This window comes from Bombus fervidus, chromosome 4 (genome assembly GCF_041682495.2).
Source record: "Bombus fervidus isolate BK054 chromosome 4, iyBomFerv1, whole genome shotgun sequence".
NCBI classification, from domain to species: domain Eukaryota; kingdom Metazoa; phylum Arthropoda; class Insecta; order Hymenoptera; family Apidae; genus Bombus; species Bombus fervidus.
This window is the reverse complement of record NC_091520.1, coordinates 10,915,508-10,922,721: the sequence shown is the minus strand read 5'-3', so window position 1 is coordinate 10,922,721 and position 7,214 is coordinate 10,915,508.

Genomic DNA, 7,214 nt, shown 5'->3' with positions numbered 1-7,214 from the left:
CTGTTTCTTAGTTTTGCAAACTTTTTATGCATAATCAACGTCATAAACAAAGCACAGATTAAGCTGTTCTTCTATCGATCACTCGATTCTATTCTTATCTCTGGTTTCTTTTCTTCCATATGTGTTTCTTCTTCCAGAATTCTTCCCTTTCTTAGTTTTGCAAGCTTCTTACGCATAATCAACGTCATAAACATACCATAGATTAAGCTGTTCTTCTATCAATCACTCGTTCCCATTCTTATCTCTGGTTTATTTCTTCCATATGTGTTTCTTCTTCCAGAATTCTTCTCTTTCTTAGTTTTGCAAGCTTCTTACGCATAATCAACATCATAAACATACCATAGATTAAGCTGTTCTTCTATCAATCACTCGTTCCCATTCTTATCTCTGGTTTATTTCTTCCATATGTGTTTCTTCTTCCAGAATTCTTCTCTTTCTTAGTTTTGCAAGCTTCTTACGCATAATCAACGTCATAAGCATACCATAGATTAAGCTGTTCTTCTATCAATCACTCGTTCCCATTCTTATCTCTGGTTTATTTCTTCCATATGTGTTTCTTCTTCCAGAATTCTTCCCTTTCTTAGTTTTGCAAGCTTCTTACGCATAATCAACGTCGTAAACATACCATAGATTAAGCTGTTCTTCTATCGATCATTTGATCCCATTCTTATCTCTGGTTTTTTTTTCTTCCATATACGTTTCTTCTTTCAGAATTCTTCTTTTTCTTAGTTTTGCAAGCTTCTTACGCATAATCAACGTCATAAACATACCATAGATTAAGTTGTTCTTCTAGCGATCACTCGATTCCTTTTTTATTTCACATCCTCTCTTTATCGTTACTATTATCTCTTCACTGACACGCGCCTCTTCTTTCACTGCTCCTCGTCTCGTCCTGAGTTTTTCCAACCCTCCACGCGCAATCAACGTTATAAACATGCCATCTCGCTGTTATTCCAGCTCGTGCAAAGAATCAGAATGGGCGATCTCATCCAACGCGTGCTCGTTTCGCGGAATCGTGTCGCGGAAATGATTGCGCAGCCACGGGAACGATGTCGCCTTTCAAATCCTTTCGCCAATGGCTGGCCTGTCTTTTCCGACGAACGACTGTTTACCCACCGCGATACCTTCTTTGAAGTATTTGACGAAAAGAAACCGGCAGAAAATGAAGAGAAAAGAAACTTATGAGACAGGAAGTCGAAGAGGCTGGGGATGAGATTGAAAAGAGACAAATGGAGGAGTTCTGGCGTAACGAGGCGAACGAAGCGTGGAGGAACGGACCCTTCCACGAGAAATTGAGAGCGAAATGGAAAGAGGTGCGGGCGGAACGAGGCGAGAGGCAGACGAAGTGTTTGAATCGAGATGAGAAATGCGACAGATAAGACAGAGACTCTCGAGCTTTCCGCGTATAAGGAAGGAACGTTACTGAGGATCGCTATGGTACAGAAATCGCCCGCAGGCTGTGCGATTCGCGAGGCTTCTCGCGCGAATTCGCCGATGAAGAGAGGAGAAGACCAGCTCGGGGAACTCGTATGTCGCTTGAACGTGCATATTCTTCGAGCACGGCCACGAGACGCTACGTGCTTCGAGAGGAAATGTCTGTCTGGAGAACGTGCCGCGGTTGCCCGAGAGACACTTGCAGGAGCGTGAATTTCGGGGCTTAGATGCGCGCGCGCGCGCGCCAGCAAAAGAGAGAAATCTCTCGATGAACGGCTATAGTCGCGCTGAGCGTCTGCTGCAGTCTGATATCTAAATTATCGGTTCTTCTTCGACTTTCTTTTTAGGGAAATTTGCAACTTGTCGTAGTTGCTCCAGGGATCGTTACTGTGCTGATTACTCCAAAGGAACGATGTACTGTGGATGTTGTTTTTTTAGTAATTTCGAAGCGGTGGAATCTAAAATGTTCCTTTTCTGGAAGATTTTCAGAAGATGGGAAAAGACTTTCGATACTACAAACTAAATTTTCTTGTACGAAATCTACGACGACAAGATTGATAACGGATGAACAGTATAATGGTGAAAAATTGCGTAAGGATAGATCGAAGTTCGAAGAAATAAGCCAAGGTCATAATTAAGTCATTAAATCGTTAGAAATTCTAAAATTTTAAGCCCACGACCTTTTTTACGGTTTTACAACAATTGACCAACGAAATATTTTATCTCGTCCTTTTAATATTTCAAAACCTCCCCTGTCTATATCCCCGAATCCCATTCAGCTACTTCGATGAGGTATCCCGGTTGACTTATCAATCCTGGAAAATCTCCGTGCATAGAATCTCCTTACACTTTGATCCTCTTGCGTCACATTCCTGAGACTCGCTTCCAACTTCTTCTGGTTTTTGGTAATAGCTAATCAAGTATTCGCGGCAGATAAGGAACGCACGTCCCGGTGGCGCGAAGCATTTTCAGAATTATCTGGTACTCTTACTCTAAAGCTGAAGCCAGTCTCGTTCACAAAGACGCGGTAATTCCATTCCCTTGGCAGCCATCAAATTACAAACTGTATCGCGGCCATGGGAGAAAGAGGGAAGATGCTGGGGCCCAGACAGACCCTCTTGCGCGCGATCAGCTGCTAACGATACCAAAAATGAAATTAACCGACCGTGGAGGCGGGAAACAGAGGACAGGAGGGAGGGGAAGGTTGGATCGAAGCTAATCTCGTCTGGTACAGCTATCTCGATATCCTTGACGTAAATAGATTACCGTGGTGACGTTAGGTGACGTCTGCTTTAACTCGCGAGACAGAGAGGCGGCCAGCGTCTAGCTATGCGTATATACATATATCTATATATATGGTATATAGGGTGTCCCGCATAAGGTAGTGCATAAATAAGTCGAAAATATACAACAAACTTTGTTCGTATCGAGTGTAAAATCGAGTTTGAGCGTTTGTCAAGCTCGCGTGTACCTGGTCGATTCTTAATCGAGCATGCTCAAATTCTATTTTCTTAACAACGAGGACTTAAACAGGAAAGTTACATTGACATGTTGATAATTAGTGAAGTTCACTTCGACTTTCTCGACGATTAAGTTTCTGACAAACAAATTTTATTCCACAAATTTGACTTGTCTCTGCGTGTGGGATCGCCTTCGATGTAGATACTGCGTTGTACGGGTCACCTTGTATATACATATAGAGGGAAATCTATATTCAGGGGACGACGGTTGGTTTCGGGAAAGCGCGCGGAGGAAAAGACAGTGCGGCGAAGAAGTCGTCGTCGTCGTCGTGGCAGAGACAGAGGGCAAAAAGCAAGGGAGGACCGACGATAGAAAAAGAAAGGAAGGAGAGGAGAAGAGACGTAAGAGGCACACGAATGGGTGGGATTGGATAGAATTGTACAGGACACTGATAAGGGGACTCGGAAGGAACTGGCACGCTTTGACAGCCGGTAAATTAAAGTATATTTCCCCGACGCTAGAAGGCAGATGTGCTGTACGTGGTAATCCGGCAGAGATTCTGTGCCGAGATGAAAGGTAGACTCGAAAGAGGGAATTTTTTATGAACGAGATCGGTATGCCAAGACGATGGAAAGGGAACGGGCGAAAAGAGAATACAGAGGATGAACGAGGATGGCTGGAAAATGGTGTCCACCTGAGTGCAAGAGACATCGGGACGGGAAGAAGCCAGCGGGGGGAGTAAAAGAAGTTGTCAGAATCAGATGAGAAGCACGAGGAGATACTGCCGCGGAGATCGGGCTACCTGGCTTATCTGATCGGTATACGGCCACGAAACGAATCGATGAAACAGGTACACACAGTGAACGTGCGATCAGCCTTAACAACTTCCACACGAAATCGACGAAATCTTGCTTTTTCGTTCGATCGACCTGTCAACGTGCTTGATACACTGCAATGGGAAATCTTGCTACCGGTATATGTATATAGTTCGCGGTCGGTTATGTATTGCGAGGGTTTAGAAGTTTTCTTCTGTGGCTATCCGCTGGGTCTTTTCGTACTTACACATTATATATCGTTTAACTTCGTGCGGTTGATTTGACGGATATGTGTGAAATCAAAAAATAAAGTGGCTGTTATACGTTACGCTAAATCTTTCTACATTACGAGCTAGAAGTTTGGAATTGTTAGATGTTTCGCAGAAATCAAGGATTTATGAAAAGGGCTCATTTAGGATCGAAAAACTGGGAAGGATACACAACATAAAAGGATAGAAAAACATTGCACCAAAAATCTATTGAAACAACGTAACAATTATTGGACACATTATATTTTAATTAACTTCTTCAAGTGGGACACTGCACTGGACACTCTCTCAGAAACACCGCGAGTCTTTGAGGATTACGAAAAATCATCAAAGACACAACTCTCTGTGATAAATAATGTAATTCACTCGTGCCGGAGTACCATCTCAAACAAGGAAGAAAAAATACATACAGGTCAGACAAAAATGCTTCCTATTTCCGTGCGAGCGTGCTGGTCGTAAAAGAGCGGAGGAGGCACGTTAATACGGAAAACGCGGCCTTTTTTCTTATCCTTTGCAACGAAGAGGAGAAACGTAACGACGTGGACGCATCTCGGCTGCTCGAGGATACATAACGTGAATGGTAAAGACGACAAAAAGGAGCGTCGACTATAAAGGGCCACGGGATGCTCCTGGCTGCGTTCTCGATGGTTCGAGCAAAAAAGCCGGTTTGAAAGGTTTGCTACTGATTTTACAAAGGGACGCAAACCGTTTCAGGGTCTCTGAGGAGGCCGATCAGTATTCAACTGCAGGCCTTGGCCAGGGTCATGTGACGAGCTGGACATACACAAGATTTGCCGGAGATTCTTCAGAGTGTACAGGATATGCCTGGCCCGGTAAACTGACCCTACGTGCTCTGGCTCCTTTATACGTCATTCCCATTTCCGATCCGCTCGTTCTTGAGAATTTCGATCGGCGCACGAGCCAATTTATTCCGTACGTCGCAACCGAAACCCTGGACTTGTTTCAGCTCATCCAAGACACGTGAGCCTTCACCGCGTTCACCTTCCGAAAAAGAAACCTTCGTATGTTTCTTTTGGTCATTACGCCATCTCGAAACACCGCTGCTCTCTGATCAATCCCGACTTCCATCGATTCTACCGAACACAGACGTGATACTCATCTCGAAGTTCAAGGGAAATATATAGCGAAGAAGGAAACGAAGAATATGTGTGGCATCGTAATTTCGTGAACGAATGTGGACGAATGGAAGACTTCGCATCAAGTAATAGTGAATCGAGCTTATGCTTAGGTTAACGTATTGGTACTGAGTAAAGGTTGTTGAAGTGCTCACCACTTCTAAGGAAACTCTACATCTGGTCTTTTAGTTTTCTCAAGCACTGAAGCCATCGATTGAAGGCAAACCATAAACAGTAGACAGGCGATGTTGGTTTCAGGACTTTCAGTTATAGGGTAACACTGCTAGCGTGCGGATATGGATCAGATCAATTATATTCCGACTTGTATTTACACTGCAATATTTAAAATATATTTTCTACCTTACAATTTATCCACGCGTTCTCTTGTTCACATACATCCAATAACCTCAACAAAGGTTAATTTCGAGAATGTATACGTAAACTGTGATGTCTGTTGTCGTATGAAAATTTCATTACGCGTAACAAAAATATGCGTGATTGAGGTGTGAAGGAGCTCTGAATTATTCGTTGATTTGTAAGAGTCATCAAAATTGAACACATCATAGGACTATATAATCGCTGTATTTGTTATCCGTTATCATAATATTTATCAAGCAATTAGTAATTACACATTCCTACGAACAATTTTCGTGAACGTTGGACATTCGAGTACTTTCTAAAGGATGATGTATGTCGTTTGTGAGGTAATTAAGCCGAGAGAAGGGTGGATCTATGTAAAGTGGCTCTCTTTTCACGTTGTCGGGGAACGTATGACCACATGGCAGAAAATTATTAGACAGCGTAAAGTTGAAATTCTGTGAGACCGCTAAGCAAAGGTAGGGAAGCGTGGTAAGCTCCTAAATCCCCGAATACTATTTTTCAGCGCTGCAGTTCGCGCATGTTGGTTCCTTATTAACATTGGCTAATGCTGAAGCGGCCCAACAAGCTGTTTACATGCGGTGGTTTTAGGAGGTGAAGGAGAGAGAGTTACTTCAGTATGAAATGTTTCAACGTGCATTCGCGGGGGACTTCTATACACATCTCAAGAAAATGACGTTTACCCGCGGGAAACGTACACACAAACGCTCTAGACAGAGAAGGGCCATGCGTCGTTGTTGCGCCACGAGACGGCAACCCCGCCAGCACCGTGGCCCGCCGCGTTGCCATCAAACGCTTTACGCTCGATATACTCTAAACAGATTACGAAACATACATACGATGCGCTGTAAAATCCAGGAAATTTGTTAAAAAATTTCTTAGAAATAAAAATAGCAGGATCGATGCGTATTAAACTAGTGGAGCTTCGATATTATGTGTATGAAATCTCTATATCTGGAAGAGTACAGTATAGTTGAGGTGTGGAAGATTTTTGAGTTGTGAAACACGTTCAAGTAGTTCGAGTCGTTAAAATTAGAAAAGAAAGGAACTTGAGAAAGATTTCGAGATTATGCTTCTTTGTACTTTTGTTAGAAATTTCTATGAATCAGCGAAATAGTTAAAAAAATTAAAAGATCAAATTTAATATCGAAATTTAATATCTTCCCTATCGTCTCTCTCTTTTACGCGATTTTTCAATCAGGCTATGAATGTATGTCATGTACATATACGATATCATATTGTATAATATAACAGCATATTTATTACTGCTTATACTTTCAGTGTCGATTTCATATTCAATTTGTTTGTATGCATTTGTAATTTGTTTACTACCACGTGTTATTTGTCCATATTTTCCAACCGTTCATATACGACAGAGCATAATATTATGGTAATGTATGTCCATATATGTTGGAAATATCAGCAATGGTACACTCGGACCGGAGCGTGTTAATCTTCGATCTAACTGGAGTCCAAACGTCATGGCCAGGCGTTTCCCACTGAAATATTCCAAGACTACTCTTTTGTATAGTAAGTGAAGCACACTTCCCTAGGTCAGTCTGTCACGAAGCATCGACGAATCGGATTAATTCGTGGTAGAAGGATGCTCTTATTCACTGCGTGACCAACTGCTTTCCACGGGGAAAGGTCGTCATTGTGTTCCCGTATCTTTTCATTCCAGATCGACAGTCGCGGCAGATAAGACTAACTGACTGACACGA